Consider the following 17,423-nt stretch of genomic DNA (forward strand, 5'->3'; position numbering starts at 1 on the left):
TCTTTACCATTTTACTCAGTGCACGATCTGTTATATCATGCTGACTGACAATTGCGTGAGCAGTATTACCACAGCATTAGCTCAAATTGAGGGTTCTTAAGTGGAACATCTTGACTTTCTTGTTTGGTTGAACCCAAATCATGCTGACCCTTGAAATATATTGTTTATGAAAGGTGGTGTTCTCACCGCTGAGTCACGTGGCTGTCAGCAGAGCCGGCTAACAAGTCAACTTTGTATAGGAGCTCGAAGAGGGGAGGGGAGGTGCACGAGAATCTTTCCTATAATATCACGGGCTCATAGCTTGAAAAGCAACCTCATGTGTAGTACCTTGTCAAAGGTCTTCTGGAAATCCAAGTGCATGACATCAACCAATTCTCCTTTGTCTATTCTGCTTGTTATTTCTTCAATGAATTCCAACAGATTTGTCAGGCAAGATTTTCCCTTGGCGAAACCATGCTGACTATGGCCTATTTTATCACGTGCCTCCAAGTACTCTGAGACCTCATCCTTAATAATCGACTCCAACATCTTCTCAGCCACTGTCAGACTAACTGATCTATAGCTTCCTTTCTTCTGCCTCTCTCCCATCTTGAAGAGTGGAGTGATTTTTGCAGTTTTCCAGTCTTCTGGAATTATTTCAGAATATAGTGATTCTTGAAGGATCATTACTAATGCCTCCATGATCTCTTAGATTTAGATTATGAAGACACGCAGTCCTCTTTTATTGTCATTTAGTAATGCATGCATTAAGAAATGATACAATATTTCCTCTGGTGTGATATCACAAAACACAGGACAGACCAAGACTGAAAAAAACTGACAGAACCACATAATTATAACATATAGTTACAACAGTGCAACAATACCATAACTTGATGAAGTCCATGCGCACAGTAAAAAGTTCAAAGTCTCTCAAATGTCCCACATCTCACACAGACGGGAGAAGGAAGAAAACTCTCCCTGCCATGCCCGACCACAATCCGTCTCTTAGTCATCCGAAAACTTTGAGCCTCCAAATCAGCTCTTCGACACCAAGTACTGAGCGCCATCTCTGTCCGAGCGATTCAACCTCAATCTCGGTCGCCAACAGCAGGCAAAGCTGGGGATTTTGAGGCCTTCCCTCCGGAAGATTCCCGACCACGCAGTAACGACAGCAGCGAATGAGCGTTTCGGAAATTTCTCCAGATTTTCCTCTGTGCTTTCATGTCCGTCTCCATCAAATCAGAATTGTCCACGGCCCCTATTTAACGGATGCGATATCATTTTTCACTGGAGGGCTGTGCACGCGCGGTGCGCTGCTCTCTCTCCTCCCTCGTCCTTCAGCCACCTCTTTCAGAACCCTGGGGTGTAAATCATCTGATCTGGGTACTTCACTGCCTTCAGACCTTCCGGTTTCCCAAGAACCTTCACTTTAGTTATGGCAACTTCACACACTTCATGACCCCTGACACCTGGAATTTCCACCATTTTATTCATGTCTTCCACAGTGAAGACTGATGCAAAATACTTATTCAGTCCATCTGCCATTTCCTTGTCCCCCATTACAACGTCCACTATTACTACCTCTGGAACATCTTTCTCCAATGGTCGAATATCCACTCTTGTCTCTCTTTTGCACTTTATGTATCTGAACAAACTTTTGGTATCCTCTTTAATATTATTATTAGCTTAGTTTTGTATTCCATCTTTATCTTAATGACTTTTTTAATTGTCTTCTGTTGATTCTTAAAAGCTTCAATCCTCTAACTTCACACTAATTTTTACTCTATTATATGCTCTCTCTTTGGCTTTTATGTTGATTTTGACTTCTCTTGTTAACCACGGCTGTCTTATCTTTACTTTAGAATACTTCTTCCTCTTTGGGATGTATATATCCTTAGGCCATCAGTTAATCAGGGCAGCCACTTACTTGGGACAATTCAGTCATAAATTGAGAAAATAGCCAGGATTCCTTTCATTTTTGGACATGATGATGGTTAATTGGGACAGGATACTGTTGTTCTAACTAGCATCAGTCGCATGTGCTTGTACGGCTGATACTACGCTATGTTTCAAGTAAAACAGTTTTTAAACAGCGTCAGTTGTGTATGTTTGTGTTCAAAAAGCAGCGATTTTTGTCACCGATAGTTGGAGGAAATAAGTAGTAAAATAATTCAAAACTGTTTTGCTCACTACAGTTTCAAGCATTCAGGCTTGGGGATGCCAGAAATGGCTGAAAGTGAAATGGAAATATTTTCATAACTTCAGCAAGTTAAAAACTACAAAAAAATTGAAGGTATCAAAAATAATCTTGAATGTTACAATGTAAGTGTGACACTTACTCGTCTCTGTACTGAACTTCTTTGACCCTCAAAACAGGTGCCCCTCTGGGCTGTGTTCGAAGTCCCCTCCTTTACTCTCTGTATACCCGTGACTGTGTCACCACCCACAGATCCAATCTGCTAATTAAATTTTCTGACAATACTACATTGATTGGCCTAATCTCAAATAATAATGAGGCAGCCAACAGAGAAGAAGTCATCACCCTGACACAGTGCTGTCAAGAAAATAACCTCTCCCTCAATGTCACAAAAACAAGGGAGCTGGTTGTGGACTACAGGAGGAATGGGGACAGGCTAACCCCTATTGACATCAATGCATCTGGGGTTGAGAGGTTGAACAACTTCAAGTTCCTCGGCATACACGTCACCGAGGATATCACGTGGTCTGTACATACCCACTGTGTGGTGAAAAAGGCAAAACAGTGCCTCTTTCACCTCAGATAGTTGAAGAAGTTTGGTGTGGGACCCCAAATCTTAAGAACTTTCTACAGGGGCACAATTGATTACATCCTGACTGGCTGCATCACTGCCTGGTATGGGATCTGTACTTCCCTTAATCACAGGGCTCTGCAGAGAGTGGTGCAGACAGCCCAGCGCATCTGTAGATGTGAACTTACAATGATTCAGGACATTTACAAAGACAGGTGTGTAAAAAGGGCCTGAAGGATCATTGGGGGCCCAAGTCACCCCAACCTAAAACTGTTCCAGCTGCTACCATCCTGGAAGTGGTACCGCAGCATAAAAGCCAGGACCAACAAGCTCCGGGACAGCTTCTTCCACCAGGCCATCAGACTGATTAATTCATGCTGATACAATTGTATTTCTATGTTATATTGACTGACTGGCCCGTTGTACATACTATTTATTATGAATTACTATAAATTGCACTTTGCACATTTGGACGGAGACATAATGTAAAAATTTTTACTCCTCGTGTATGAAGGATGTAAGTAATAAAAAGTCAATTCAATTCACCTCAGTGCTTCACAAGGATTACTCATCTCTGTGAGCTGTCACTTGCAACTAATCAGGAATCACTTCCTGAACTTCAGTTCTGAATGCTATTTGCTTAATTTTATTGTTTGCCCCATTCTTTTTCACTGCATATTAAGTGTTCAACAGTCTTCTTTTGATTTAATGGGTTTGATTGGGATTCTTTGTTTTGTGGCTGCCTGTAAGGAGATGAACCTCAGGGTTGTATAAAGTGTAATGCACTGTAAGGTTTCACTGCTAATGTAATGGCTTCTCTGTAGCAGCAAAGTTTGGGTTATGAGTAGAGATAACGGGGCATGCTAGCCAATGAGCAGAATGTTGTTCTTTCTTGTGTGTCTGGGAGCCGGGAATTCGTTGTCTTTTGCTGGAGAGAGATGAGGAGAGAAGATGCGAATGGAGAGAGTTGGTAGACCTCGGACGGAGTGGACTTGGAGTGAGGGTCCAAAAGTCAGCGATGATGGTGGACGAACGGCCTTATCAGTGAGCTCCAACATTGCGCAATAGACTGTTTCATGAGAATGTGCTCTTGTTCTTTTTTTTTTGTTTTCTTTACTAACCATATAGTCAAATTAAGAATTATACAGCTCATTCGTTTAATCGCATATTGTGTACTGTTTGCTATTTCGTGGTACTGATTTGTAACAGAGGACATATCATGCAGCATCCACTCAAATGAGATTTCTTAAGTTTGGCCGGGCTGGTGGGGGTAAGGGGGGCTATCCCCTAGATTAAACCACTAGCCGAAATGTGAGTTACAATTGTGGGGGTACGCTCGGGATTGATTCCATTGGATGCTGTGTGATTACCCTGAGTGGGGTAGATATTCATACTCCAGGTGAATTTGTAATTCACCCGTTAAGTGCTGTTAAAGTTGCGATTGTGGGCGGAGGTTTGATGAAATGGCTGGTGCAGCTCTTGTTTTAATGCAGACCAGAGCTGACATAGCCGTAACTGAGGGAGGTGATTTCAAAGGCAGGGTGTTATCGTTTCTGAGAATTGAGGGGAAGGAGTGGTCGAATTTGGAATGTCTAATTAGTCCACGTTCCCCAGGGGAGAGTGAGAATTCTGAGTTAGTATCCGCCCTTACCTTACTGGCGAATAAATGGAAAAATCAGGTTCAAAATCCCAGCTATGGCAGGTTCCACCTATTCTCTAGAATTACGCCCACCCCTAAAGGGGAGGAGGAGTATGAGATGTGGGCGGAGCAGACCTCTCAGTTGTTAGATGAGTGGCAGTGCTCTGTGAAAAGCGACAGAGATTGGTTGAAAGTTTGAGTGGGCGGGCCACTGACATTGTGAGAACCATAGCGACAGCTGTCAATTATGTGCAAGCACTGGACAATGCTTTTGGCCCGACAGGATGCCCAATGGAGCTCGTGGTGGGGTTTCAGAACATGCATCAGGAGAAGGGGGAGAAGCTTTCTGCTTTTATTTTTGGGCTAGAGAGGCAGCTAAATTGCTTGCAGCGCAGAGGGGTCATTCAGGTGGCTGAGGTGGATCAGTTAAGAATGGGCCAGATAGCCAGTGGCGCCCAGTCCCATGACCTGATTGCTTAGGGTCTCCGGCAGTCTCGTAAGACATGCCCCCTCCATCTTTTGTTGAGCTGATCAGAGAGGTACGGGAAGAGGAGAATGCGTTGGAGGCGTGGGAGTGGACCCTGCAGTGAAGTGACCATGGATAGCCTGCCCCGGCAAGCGGTAGGGGAGAGTGTGGCAGCGTTGAGAACAGAGCTATGTCGGCTGTATCAGCGGGTGTGACCCCCCCCCCATATGACGGAGCAGATGGGGGGGTGGGCGGATCCCCCAAGAGGACAAACAATGCGGAGGGCTGCTAGCAGCAGGTGTCACACCAGGAGGAAAGTGAGGCCCCGGTACCGAAGCAGAGAGAGCCGTTGGGAAAACTTAGAGGAGACCCAGTGAGGGAACGGCCCAGAGTCTCTGGGGGAACACATTCCCAGCAATGTACCAATGAACCCCCAAAAGCAAAAGGCCCAACTCCTGAAGGCTTAGTGGGACCATGCTCCCTAAAGCTATACTTGACACCAGGTGGCGGGTCATGTTACTGTACCGTTCATTTTACAACAGGTATCTGAAGCGCTTACCCTTGACCCCATTCAGGGCACTGGAGATCTGGTGGCTTAGTGCTAGTGATTATCCATATGACGGTTAATTGTCAGTGAAGTTGGAGTTCTCGGAGGCCGATGTGGGAGTGTCTGAGGTCCTTGATACATTGGTGCTGGTTTGTCTGAACCCTATTGAGAAGGGCGGCGTTTCATTTCTCGTGGGGACCAACACCCCTCTTGTGAGGAGGCTCATGGGGGCCTGCAAGGAGAAGGCTGGCGAGAGCTTTCTGGGAACACTTTCCGTGCACCCGGTGCTTTGAGGAAGTGCATGGCTGCATTAGGCCAGATACCGACTTTAGACGAGGGACTGTGTTGTTCACCCGGTCGAAGCCAATGGTAGTACGGCCCGGGGAAGTAGCGAGAGTGATGAGGACACCCAAGTTTCCCGGAGTGCCTGAGGGCAAGGCTCTCTTAGTGGACACTCAGGAAGACCACGAGGGGGAGTCGGGGTTTCCTGCTGGGATATTGGTGAAGCCCTCGGTGGTACAGGCAAGTAGGATGGCAGTGATTGTCAGGAACACTACAAAGAGGGAGGTCACCTTCAAGAGGGGGATGCCCCTGGCTCATTTGTTCTTGGTGATGGTAATGTCTAGTGTCCCTGTGAGGCAAGCTGCGGAGAAACTATTGGAAAAAAGGGGAAAGTTGACTGCTCAGTCTTTCAACTCTGGGGACTCCCCAATTCCTGCGGGTTGGAAGAGGAGGCTGGTAGAGAAGATGTTGAAGCTGGAAGTTGTCTTTTCCACTGACCCAAAAGAAGAATGGGAAGGTACGATGTGTGTGGACTATAGGACTCTGAACAGGCGCACCATCCCTGACCAGTATACTGTCCCGAGGATTGAAGACGCACTGACCTGCCTGAGTGATGCGAAGTGGTTCAGTGTGCTGGACCTGAGGATGGATATTACCAGATCCTCATGAGTGAGGTCAAGAAAGAGAAAACAGCATTTATATGTCCCCTGGGATTCTTCCAGTTCGAAAGAATGCCCCAGTGCATCTCAGGAGCTCCTGCAACCTTCCAGCGGGACATGGAGAAGATGGTGGGGTATAAGAACTTGCCTGAGATATTGGTTTATCTGGATGCTCATAGTATTTGGATCCACCTTGGAAGAACGTGAAGCGTGGCTGCTGAATGTACTGAGCCGCCTGAAAGAGTTAAAAATTTCCTTAGACAAGTCCCAGTTCTGTTAGCTATGTTGGGCACATAGTCTCATGAGATGGAGTAGTTATAGAGGGCATCTACAGTGGCAAAAGTGTTATGGGAGAAGTATTTCATCTATTATGGCCTTCCCAGGTGGATACATAGTGATCAGGGATGGGATTTCGAGAGCAGACTCATCCATGAGTTACAGGGCATGCTTGGAGTCGAGAAGTCTAGGACCACGCCCTATCACCCGCAGGGTGATCCCCAGCCAGAGAGGTTTAATCGGACCTTGCTAGACATGCTCGGGACCCTGGAGATCAGCAAGAAGAGCAAGTGGAGTCAACATATTGGGCATCTGGTTCACTGTTAGAACTGTACATGAAATGAAGCTACTGGGTACCCACCATATTATCTGATGTTTGGGCGCGAGACGAGGTTGCCCATTGTTTTGGGACTGATGCGGTTGACTTACCCCCAAAGACTTATCTGAAATATGTCTCTGATATGAGAAGAGAGCTGAAAAGGGCTTATGAATTAGCTGGGGTCGCGGCTGTCAAGCAGAATCAAGGAAATAAGAGGAGGTATGATCAGAAGGTGAGGTTCTCCCAACTCCTGCGGGAGACCGAGTCCTCATAAGGAATTTAGGGCTACCTGGAAAGCATAAGTTGGCTGACCGCTGGGAGCCTACGCCCTACGTGGTGGAGAGTCAGATGCCAAACCTACCAATTTTCCGGGTGAAACCAGAGGATGGGAATGGGCCTGTCAAGGTTCTCCATCGGAACCACCTGCTGCCCCTGGGACAAGAGGTGCAGGTAGACCCAGAGCCCGACCTGGAGCCTACACCAAGTAAGAGGACTCTGCGGAAACGTAGAGCGACTGCAGGGCCCACAGCCCCCATGTTAAGCCGCTAGCTGAATTGAGAGTTACAATAGTATACATACTTTACTTTGAACTTTGAAGTGAAGATTTGGAGGTCGTAATCATCAACGGCATTGCATGAAGGCACTCCATTAAATGGGTTGATTTTGTTCGTTTATAGTTAAAAGAATGCAACATTAATGAATTCCTCCATTGATAAGTATTAGGAACGAACACACAGTTTATTGTACTGTGGTAGTATTGGTAATGTTCTAATTTGTTCTGTATTTCATTTAAATACATCATTTGTTACTCAGGTTTTTTTTTTGTACCTTTTTAACTATTTCCATGAAATGTTGGCTAATTGGAGCAACTGCTTAATTAGGCCAAAATCCACTGGCTCTGATGTGTCCCAATTCACTGGAATCTGTTGTACTGAGGTTTTCTTTTGACTTAGGTTTATCTGTCCTCAGTTCTCCACGGCATGTGAGTGAGTGATCAGATCCTTTTGAATTAGAGATTGTATAGAGTATAAGTGAAACAGTATAAGTCTCTCTTTCACAGGCTACCTTCCAGGTAGTCCAGCTCAGTATGACTGCTCCTCATTGTGCTGTGTGTAATGTGCTATTGCAGTTACAGTCTTACCTTGGAACAATATATGATGCCTTAAAATAGAAGACTGTATATTTTAGCTAGATTAATTTGGGATTAGTTTACTCACATTATCAGTATGGTTTGATCAATATTCATTAAAAAGATCAATAAGTTCAGCGGCTAGATTGTCAATATCCTGTGCTGAATTGTTGTAATAAATATTTAGCAATTATTGAGTAGGCAACCAATTGAGAGTCTGTACTTATCCAATTAAGCTCATTGAAATTATTATGCTACTAACTGATTTGTGCAGTGTCAAGATGTGATTTCCTTAAACCATTTTCCAAAGCAATGTTTGGAACAAAAAAAGACTTTATAAGATCAGTAATCTCTCAACGACTCAGTTTAGATTTATGTATCACACAACGGTGAAATATCGTCTCAAAGCAGTTAATGAAGATAAAAAGATATGAAACTCAGATCTGGGAAAAATTTTATAAAGCTATTAAGCAGCTCAAATGATTGAGTGCTGGATCTTAATGAGTAGTTAGATGTCCTCAGGCTCAAAGAAAAATATACTAAAGTAAGGTATTGAAATTTATAAACATGTCATGCCAAGTTACTAAGTCGTTAAGAAGCTGAGTCAAAATTATAAAATGCAGAAAACTATTGTGCTTACCCACAGATCCTGCAAATCCCACTCCGTTAAATATTCTGGTTTGGCCACTTTAATTCTTTACAGGAGTTGCCCATCACTAAAGTGACCAGATTTTAATGTTTGTCTCTTCAAAGGCTTTGAGAAGGTTATGATGAGGCAGTTATTTGATCCATTAGAGTCATGTGGTAAAAGTACCTCCCAGTTGTTTCAGTATTTTGACCCTGTCTAATAAGGAAATGTCAATAAAGGGGACCTGGAGCATGTAGTGTTAAGGTTTACATGTACCATTTGCACTTGCTCTTCTTCTTGATTGCGGTTGCAGGTTTATTGATGCTTCAAGTTGTTCTAGTGTTATTTATTGAAAGCATATACTGCTGCCGAGATACTGGAGAATGTTTATCTTGGATAATGTTGAGCTTCCTGAGTATTGTTGGAGTTGCATTCATTCAAGCAATCAGAGCGTGTTGTGCTTAACGTACATGCTTTGAATGTGGTGGAAAGACTTTGTAAATCAGAAGGTTAAATACTCAGCATTGCCCTGAGTAGTTTTCTTAAGTAGTTATATAGGGGAAAGGCGGGAGGAGAAGATGGTGGCGCGATGCAGCTCGCGGCGACCACTCCGGTGGTGGTACCTGTTATCTGTCAAGTAGGGTGCTGTGCACAATCCTGATTTGATGGAGACAGACGTGAGAGTACGGAGGAACATCCGGTGAAACTTCTGAAATGTCTGCTTCGCTGTCACTGCTACTGTGTGATCCAGAATCTCCGGAGGAGAAGGCCCCGAGTCCTTGGCTTTGCTTGTTGCTCAGTGGCCGGGGCGGGGTCAAAGCACTCGGCAGAGGATGGTGCTCGGTGTCGGAGGGCTGGTGGGAGGCTCGAAGTTTTCGGACGACTCAGAGTCCGCTGCGGTCGGGTGCTTCCAATGGTGCTGCATCAGCAAGTTTGTGGCTCTTGGAGGTTCATGGCAGGGAGAGTTTCTCCCTTCTACCGTCTGCGTGAGGTGAGGCTATCGGGACTTGAGACATTTTTTTACCGTGCCCGTGGTCTGCTCTTTATCAAATTACAGTATTGCTTGCACTGTTGTAACTATATATTATAATTATGTGCTTTTGTCAGTTTTAGTCTTGGTTTGTCCTGTGTTTCTGTGATATCTTTCTGGAGGAACATTGTATCAATTTTTAATGCATGCATTTCTAAATGACAATAAACGAGGACTGAGTGTCCTCATAATCTAATAATCTAATATATATTTGGATACTTAAAGTTTCTGCTCAATGGTGTTCCTAGAATAAAGATATCGACAGAATTTAGTAATAAAATGCCAGTGAATATCTAAGTGCCTATTAATAGACTGATGCATTTTTTTTCTGCCACTATAATACTCTGCTGTGATATATAGACCAGACTAGACAAAGATGGCATGATTTCCTTCTCTAAAGGGCACTAATGTACCAGACTTTCACAACAATTCAGTTCTGTGATTACCATTACATTATCACATCGTGATCACGTTAACTTTTCCCTCCAGATTTTAATTAATTGAATTCAATTTCACCACCTAATCTGCTGATACTTGCCGCACTTCTACTGGTAATTAACCCAGGCCTCTAGATTGCAAGGACAGCAGCATCACTATTATGCTACTTTACAGGGTAAAGAGCCATTGAAGAAGTCAACAGCTTAGACTGCTTTTCGCAATAAAGATATAGTGCATCACGTGGAAAAACTAAATGCAGAAAGTTATATATGTGGAACATTTTCGTTTAAAAGAAAACAGTTTTGTAACCAAATAAATATCCTGCTGCTAATTTCAGAATATGTTTATGACTAACAGCGTTGGAAAAGCAAGACGTTTTTAATCTTTAAGTGGGAATTCAATCTGACTCCAATAATTTTACGAACAACCTGCCAATAAATTTTCTGTGCACCACATCACATCTCAGATCCATGCTCCTGATTGCACGTGACAGCTTGTTAAACCTTAAATGCCAATTACACACTTTCCTTGCCGAGTGTGGATTTTTCTCCAAATAATGATGAATCGACGAATTAGTAATCGCTCGCCTTGAGTCCCGTTCCTTACTGAATTATAAACAGGCAGGTAAACTGGATGTCCATTCCTGATAACTGCATTAGCCGTCAGAAAGATTCTGCTTAACCTAATAAATCTGTCAACACATCTTTATACCTGGTAGCATAGCTACTCTGATCAGTTAGCCAAGAGCATGTGCTACCTCTCTACAAAGGAAATTGTTTCTCAACAACAAAAAAGTAATATTTTTGCAAGTTGTAAAAAGTATTCATTTTTCCTCATTTGTCCAAAATAAGATCATGTAGATTTTTAATGTATATGCATACATTTTTCATAAATCATAGGAAAAAGGTATCATTTAATCATGGACACTTAATGTTCTTTCTGCCAGGCCAAGCTCCTTTGAACTGGGTAATCAAAACTGGCTGTATAATATAAAACATCTTTGAACACAGAAACTGTGTAAATTCTGGCTTAAACAGATACAAACAGTTCACTTTCACTAATCATCACGTGTTTGCAGCTAAGCACAAAAGTTGGGCTGCCTTCATGCAGAGTAGATAACACAGCAGACAGAGAAAGGGACTACTTTTTTGCCACTTGTGGTTTGATGCCTATTTTTAAAGATTTTCATCATTGAACATGAGTGATGCTATTCGCTTCAGGGGAATGGGCTGAGCTGCCTTCTTGAACCATGTGGTAAAGGTACTTCCACAATGCTGTTAGGGAGGAAGTTCCGGGATTATGTAACAATTCATCCATTATCTCCACTGTATGATCTTTAAAGATTTTGGAGAGTGTGTTCTGTTTCGCCTGCTGCCGAAGTCTTGTAACTAATTCTGCTGCTCTGATCAAAATGAGTTGTTGAGCAGCAGCAGCTGGATGTTTTAGGGTTTTAGGTAGTATATCCTGAAACCACTGTGTATGGTGGGGGCGTGGGGGTGGAGGCCGGGGGGGCACATACATAATGGCTGCTTTGTTCTACACCATGTTGAGCTTCTTGAGGATCATTTGAGCTACATTCATCCAGAGGAGTGTATTTCATTACGTTCTTAACTTGTGCGGTGCAGATGGGAGAAATGATTTAGGGAACTAATGGAGGTGAGGGCTAGACCCTAATAGATGAGTTCCAACACAAGTATAGAAGCCAATTCTGAAGTAAGATATTGAAATTGTTTGAATTGTCACAACAAGGTGGGGGCGGAGCTACAATGGCACTTAACGGCAACTTCTTTGTGCTCATCTGTGGAAACAGCTTAATTTCTACTTTCGATATCTCCCTTTTTTCCTTTTCGGGGTGGACAGGTGGCAACATACCACCTGGTTGTCTCTATTACGTCCACAGAATCTCATGTCTATTTCTCTAACTATGGAATTCCCTATCATTACTGCAGTCCCCGCCTCTCCACTTACCTTATGAGCCACAGCGCCAACCGCAGTTCCAGAGACCTGGCTGCTGAGGCTCAACCCTGGTAGGTCATTTCCCCCACCCCCCGCCCCCATAACTGTACCCAAAGTGGTTTATTTATTATTGAGTGGAACAGCCACAGGGGTATTCTGTACTAGCTGCCCGCCTCCTTTCCCTTTTCTGACAGTCACCCAGGTACCTGCCTCCTGCAATTTAGGGCTGATAACTTCCCTTAGCTCCTATCTATCACCACCTCAGTTTCCCATATGAGACAAAGGTCATTGACCTGCAGCTCCAGTTCCTTGACACATTCTCTGAGGAGCTACAGTTCAGTGCATCTGGCACAGATGTGGTTATCTGGCAAACTGGAGGTCTCCCAGAATTCCCACATCTCAATCTCAATCTATCTCTCTCCCTCCCCCTCAGTCTCCCCCTCCCCCTCCCTCTCCCCCTCCCCCTCCCCCTCCCCCTCCCTCTCCCCCTCCCCCTCCCCCCCTCTCCCCCTCCCCCTCCCCCCCTCTCCCCCTCCCCCTCCCCCTCCCCCCCTCTCCCCCTCCCCCTCCCCCTCCCCCCCTCTCCCCCTCCCCCTCCCCCTCCCCCCTCCCTCTCCCCCCCTCCCTCTCCCCCTCCCCTCCCCCTCCCCCCCCCCCTCCCCCCCCTCCCCCTCCCCCTCCCCCCCCCCTCCCCCTCCCCCCCTCCCCCTCCCCCTCCCCCCCTCCCCCCCCCTCCCCCTCCCTCTCCCCCTCTCCCCTCCCCCTCCCCCTCTCCCCTCCCCCTCTCCCCTCCCCCTCTCCCCTCCCCCTCCCCCTCCCCCTCCCCCTCCCCCTCTCCCCCCTCTCCCCCCTCTCCCCCCCTCTTCCCTCCCCCTCCCCCTCTTCCCTCCCCCTCCCCCTCTTCCCTCCCCTTCCCTCTCCCCCCCTCTCCCCCTCTCCCCCCCTCCCCCCCTCTCCCCCTCCCCCCCTCCCCCCCTCTCCCCCCCTCTCCCCCTCTCCCCCTCTCCCCCCCTCTCCCCCTCTCCCCCTCTCCCCCCCTCTCCCCCTCCCCCCCTCTCCCCCTCCCCCCTCTCCCCCTCCCCCCCTCTCCCCCTCCCCCCCTCTCCCCCTCTCCCCCCCTCCCCCCTCTCCCCCTCCCCCTCTCCCCCTCCCCCCTCCCCCCCTCTCCCCCTTCCCCCTCTCCCCCTCCCCCTTCCCCCTCTCCCCCTCCCCCTCTCTCACCCATGACTGAGTGCTCCAATTCTGCTCCTGTGTACGGTCTTATATTCTGCCTTGACAGTCAGTTTCTCTAACTTGCAGTAATAACTCCCCTCTATTCCCTCCCTTCATTTCTAATCCCACCAGCCACTATCACCCTGTCTCTTTTACCTCCTCCATCTCCATCTGCCAATCAACTACGTATTGCTCTTACCAGTTCCTATCCACAACCCCTTCCCTATATTCCACAGTCCACCATCCTCTCCAATCAAATTTCACCTCCTTTAGCCCTTTTGTCATTTCAACCTATCACCTCCCAGCTTCTTAAATCATCCCCACTTCACCTGGATTTGCCCACCATTTCTTGTTCTACCCCTCTCCCCTACCCTTTTGTACTGGCTGTCCCCCTTGTTCCTTCCAGTCTTGATGAAGCTTCTTGACTAATTGTCATACCTTCATTTCCTTCCATCAATGTGTTGCTATGTTTTGAATTAGCTCAGTCTCTACAGCCCACCTCTGGAGTGGAGAATTCTAAAGTCTTATCACTTTCTGCATTAAGACATTTCTCCATTACCTGCTGGCCTACACCTTATTTCTGAGATTGGGAGCTGTGATTCCTGACTCCTCAGACGGGGCAAACATCCTCTCTCTCATCCAGTCGCCTGAACGAATTTTGGAAGTCTCAAAGTGACTTTGTCATTCTGATATTTAGAGATTACTCTCTCAGTTTACTCAATTTTTATCATCTTTGGAACCAGTTTAGTGAATCTTTGCTATATTCCCTTCATGACAAGAATTTTTTTTTAGATAAGGAGCCCAGAGCTATGCGTAGCACTCTGGGGGAAGTCTCATGAAGGCCTTGTACAGAGGCAGGTAGACTCCTTTGCTTAAAATATTTCATTATAAAGGCAATTTACCAGTTGCCTTCCTAAACACTTGGTACATTTACATGGTCAGTTTCAGTGACCTGAATTCAACTCAGAATGAACATCAAAATTTCTTCTCACTTTTCATGTTACGTTCTATCTCTCATTCACCCAATTTAGTCATATCCTCTCAAAGCCGCTTCATGCTCTCTTTCTCACCTACGATCCCACCTAACTTAATGTTATTAGCAAACTTAAAAATATGATATTTTGTGTCCTTAGTTATGGATGGAGGTGATACAGTTCCTTATTCATCAAGGCCCATTTTCTAGATCTGAAAAGCCACCTCACAGATTTCAGTGAAGAAATTCCAACACCAACTCCAATGCATCAGCTCAGCTTTTGACAGCTAGTTGACCCATCTACTAGCCACTTCAGCATGTGTCCAAATTCCTTTGTGCCCAGGCCAAATTCTCCAGCACTGAGGCCCCAGTTACATGCAGTAGCTACATTTGACAGCATCTGCTGTTTGCATTATGGATATTAAACTCCCTGAAGCTGATAAATCAAAATGTGAAAAATTCCACTGGCAAATTATTCTTTAAGGATGTGGTAAATTTTCTGAATGATGCATACAATACCTCTAGTTTTGCTAGACATGTCTTAAAAGCAGCAAAAATATGGAAATTAATATAATTTATGCTTAAACATGATTATTGAATTAACCTCAAAACCCTTATTAATAATATTTAATTAATGGAGAGATTATGAGGTTGAATATATTTGGTGATAATTACTGCTTTCAAAAAGTCAGTATTGGTTTAGATCCCCATTCTATAATGTTTCCTCAACACATGGTCAATGAAGCTGGTTTTATATTATTGTCATATATGGTTATTGTAATCATAATCATAAAAACCACTTTAGCAATGTCTACATCACATCAGTCATGAATGTAGTTTGATGTCATGATATACCTCATTCAAGTATTCCTGGTAGATATTAGTGATTGAAGTCACTGGAGAGAGACTGAAGCTGGTGATATAGAAATCTTCATCCATCACAGAAAACAGGCATTCTCATGGAGACATTCTCCATAAAGGCTCACAAGCTCAAAAGTACATCACATGTTTATACCCTTAAGATCAAAGGTATCAGCTGGTGATCCAATACTTCAATAGTTACAATGGCATCGTTCACTTCAATATTTTGGGTTGACAATGCTTCTTTTGAATTGCATATCTACAGTGGGAGACACCTCTGAATGTCCATTCACCTTTGTTTCAAAGTAATTCACACAAATACTCTAGAAGTTTCTGAGGGCAGAGAGCCAGATGCCCAAAATTAATGTTGTCAGGGCTGTCTCTGAGTACACATTTATCCGAAGTACACAAAAAACTATTCATTGCCTATACCTGTGACCATATTTGATATGCTAAGTGACAGGCTGTATCATTGTTTGGTATGGGTGGGGGGAGTGGAGGCTACAGAAAGTTGTTAAATTAGCCAGCTCCATCATGGGTACTAGCCTTCGTAGTATCCAAGACACTTTCAAGGAGCGGTGCCTCAGAAAGGCGGTGTCCGTTGTTAAGGACCCCAATCACCCGGGACATGTTCTCTATCCATTGTTACCATTGAGAAGGAGGTACAGAAGCCTGAAGGCACACACTCAGTGATTCAGGAACAGCTTCTTCCCCTCTGCCATCCGATTCCTAAATAGATATTGAAACCATGAATACTACCTCACTTTTCTATATTATTTCTGTTTTAGCACTTTATTTAATTTAACTATTTAATATACACATATACTTACTGTAATTGACATACTTTTTTCTATATTTATCATGTATTGCATTGTACTGCTGTCACTAAGTTAACAAATTTCATGACATATGCCAGTGACAATAAACCTGATACTGATTCTGACATCAGTCTGGTCTGCCAGTATGAGCTCAAGTCCCAATGGTGCAAAGAACTCAGTCCATGTTGCCTGGTTTGATGTAAGCCAATTAACACAACCCCATTGTCTTAGTGTTTGCCGTGCATATGTATATGCAAGCATCTCATGGTCACCATTTTGCAAACCATATCTCTTAGTTTGTGGGCTAGCCTGCTTACTTGCAAAGGTGTGCTTTTAACTTCAATTTACTACTTGTAATTTACAATAAGAACTGAAGTCTGGCTCTTGCTTGAAATTAATATTTGCTATATTCACATAACTCTGGAATACTCCCTAACAGTTAGCATTGAAACTTGCTTAAGTTTATGCACGTGTCAGTTGCTTTATTTAAACTTATTAACCCCCTGAATCACTCAAATGAAGGGTATCACTGAGCCAAATTTGGCACCCAGGATAATGAGTGACTGGTGTGCAGCCAAGAGATGTGAATATGGCTCAACTGGTTTGTCAGACTAATTTCAAGGTTGTTTTTTTATTAGTAGAAAGCTCTGTGCTACTTAGGTCAATCTCTATTGATATTCATAGGTACTAATTTATGTCGATAGACAAGAGTTCATATGGGGTGTGGAATGAAGACTGGGGAAGTAAGAAAATTCCTCAAATAGACAGCAACACCAGAACTTCATTGCTGTTTGACATTAGTTGAAATGGTGCTAAGTTACAGGTGTTGTACAGCCAAGGAAACAGGATATCTAGAATGCAATTAGATGGTAGCTAATGGGCTATCACCTGAAACAATGAGATTTTAAGTTTATGAAATAATTGATTCTACAAACTTGATGAGGAAAAATGCAAAATAATAATTGATGAGAATTCTTGTGGGATAAATATAAGTTACATTTAAAAAAAGGAAATAAAGAGAGGGGAATGATGAGTAGGTTGTGTGTGTGGAGAAAAAAACAAAGTGGTGTATAAAGTTAAAATTCTTTAAATCTACCTCAAGTATTTAACATCAGAAGGAATGGAATACTCTAAATACTATACTTGTGATTACTGTTCATTTTCAGAAAGATTGTAGTATTGTGTGCTGTTATATTCCCATTCTAAACATCTAAAGTGGACTTTGTAGATAATGTGTACAGAAATGTAACACCTTTAAGATTTTCAATGCGTTGTTATAGCAGGTAATGGAAAGCTAATGAAGGAGCAGCTCAACTCAAGCTGCAGGTTTTACCTATTGCCTTTTACCTTCACACTTGCTTCTGGTTTCTTGAAGTAACATTTGTGCAAAATTTCTATTAATTGCTTTTTGAAAATAACTCCATTCTCTTCAGGAATGCA

General features: G+C 44.1%; 1 protein-coding gene across 2 annotated transcripts in view; it reads left to right on the forward strand.

Annotated features, from left to right (window-relative positions):
* hao2 (hydroxyacid oxidase 2 (long chain)) overlaps positions 1 to 17,423 on the forward strand; it is a 91,093-nt gene that overhangs the window by 6,123 nt on the left and 67,547 nt on the right. The window lies entirely within an intron of this gene.

This window comes from Mobula birostris, chromosome 6 (genome assembly GCF_030028105.1).
Source record: "Mobula birostris isolate sMobBir1 chromosome 6, sMobBir1.hap1, whole genome shotgun sequence".
NCBI lineage: Eukaryota > Metazoa > Chordata > Chondrichthyes > Myliobatiformes > Myliobatidae > Mobula > Mobula birostris.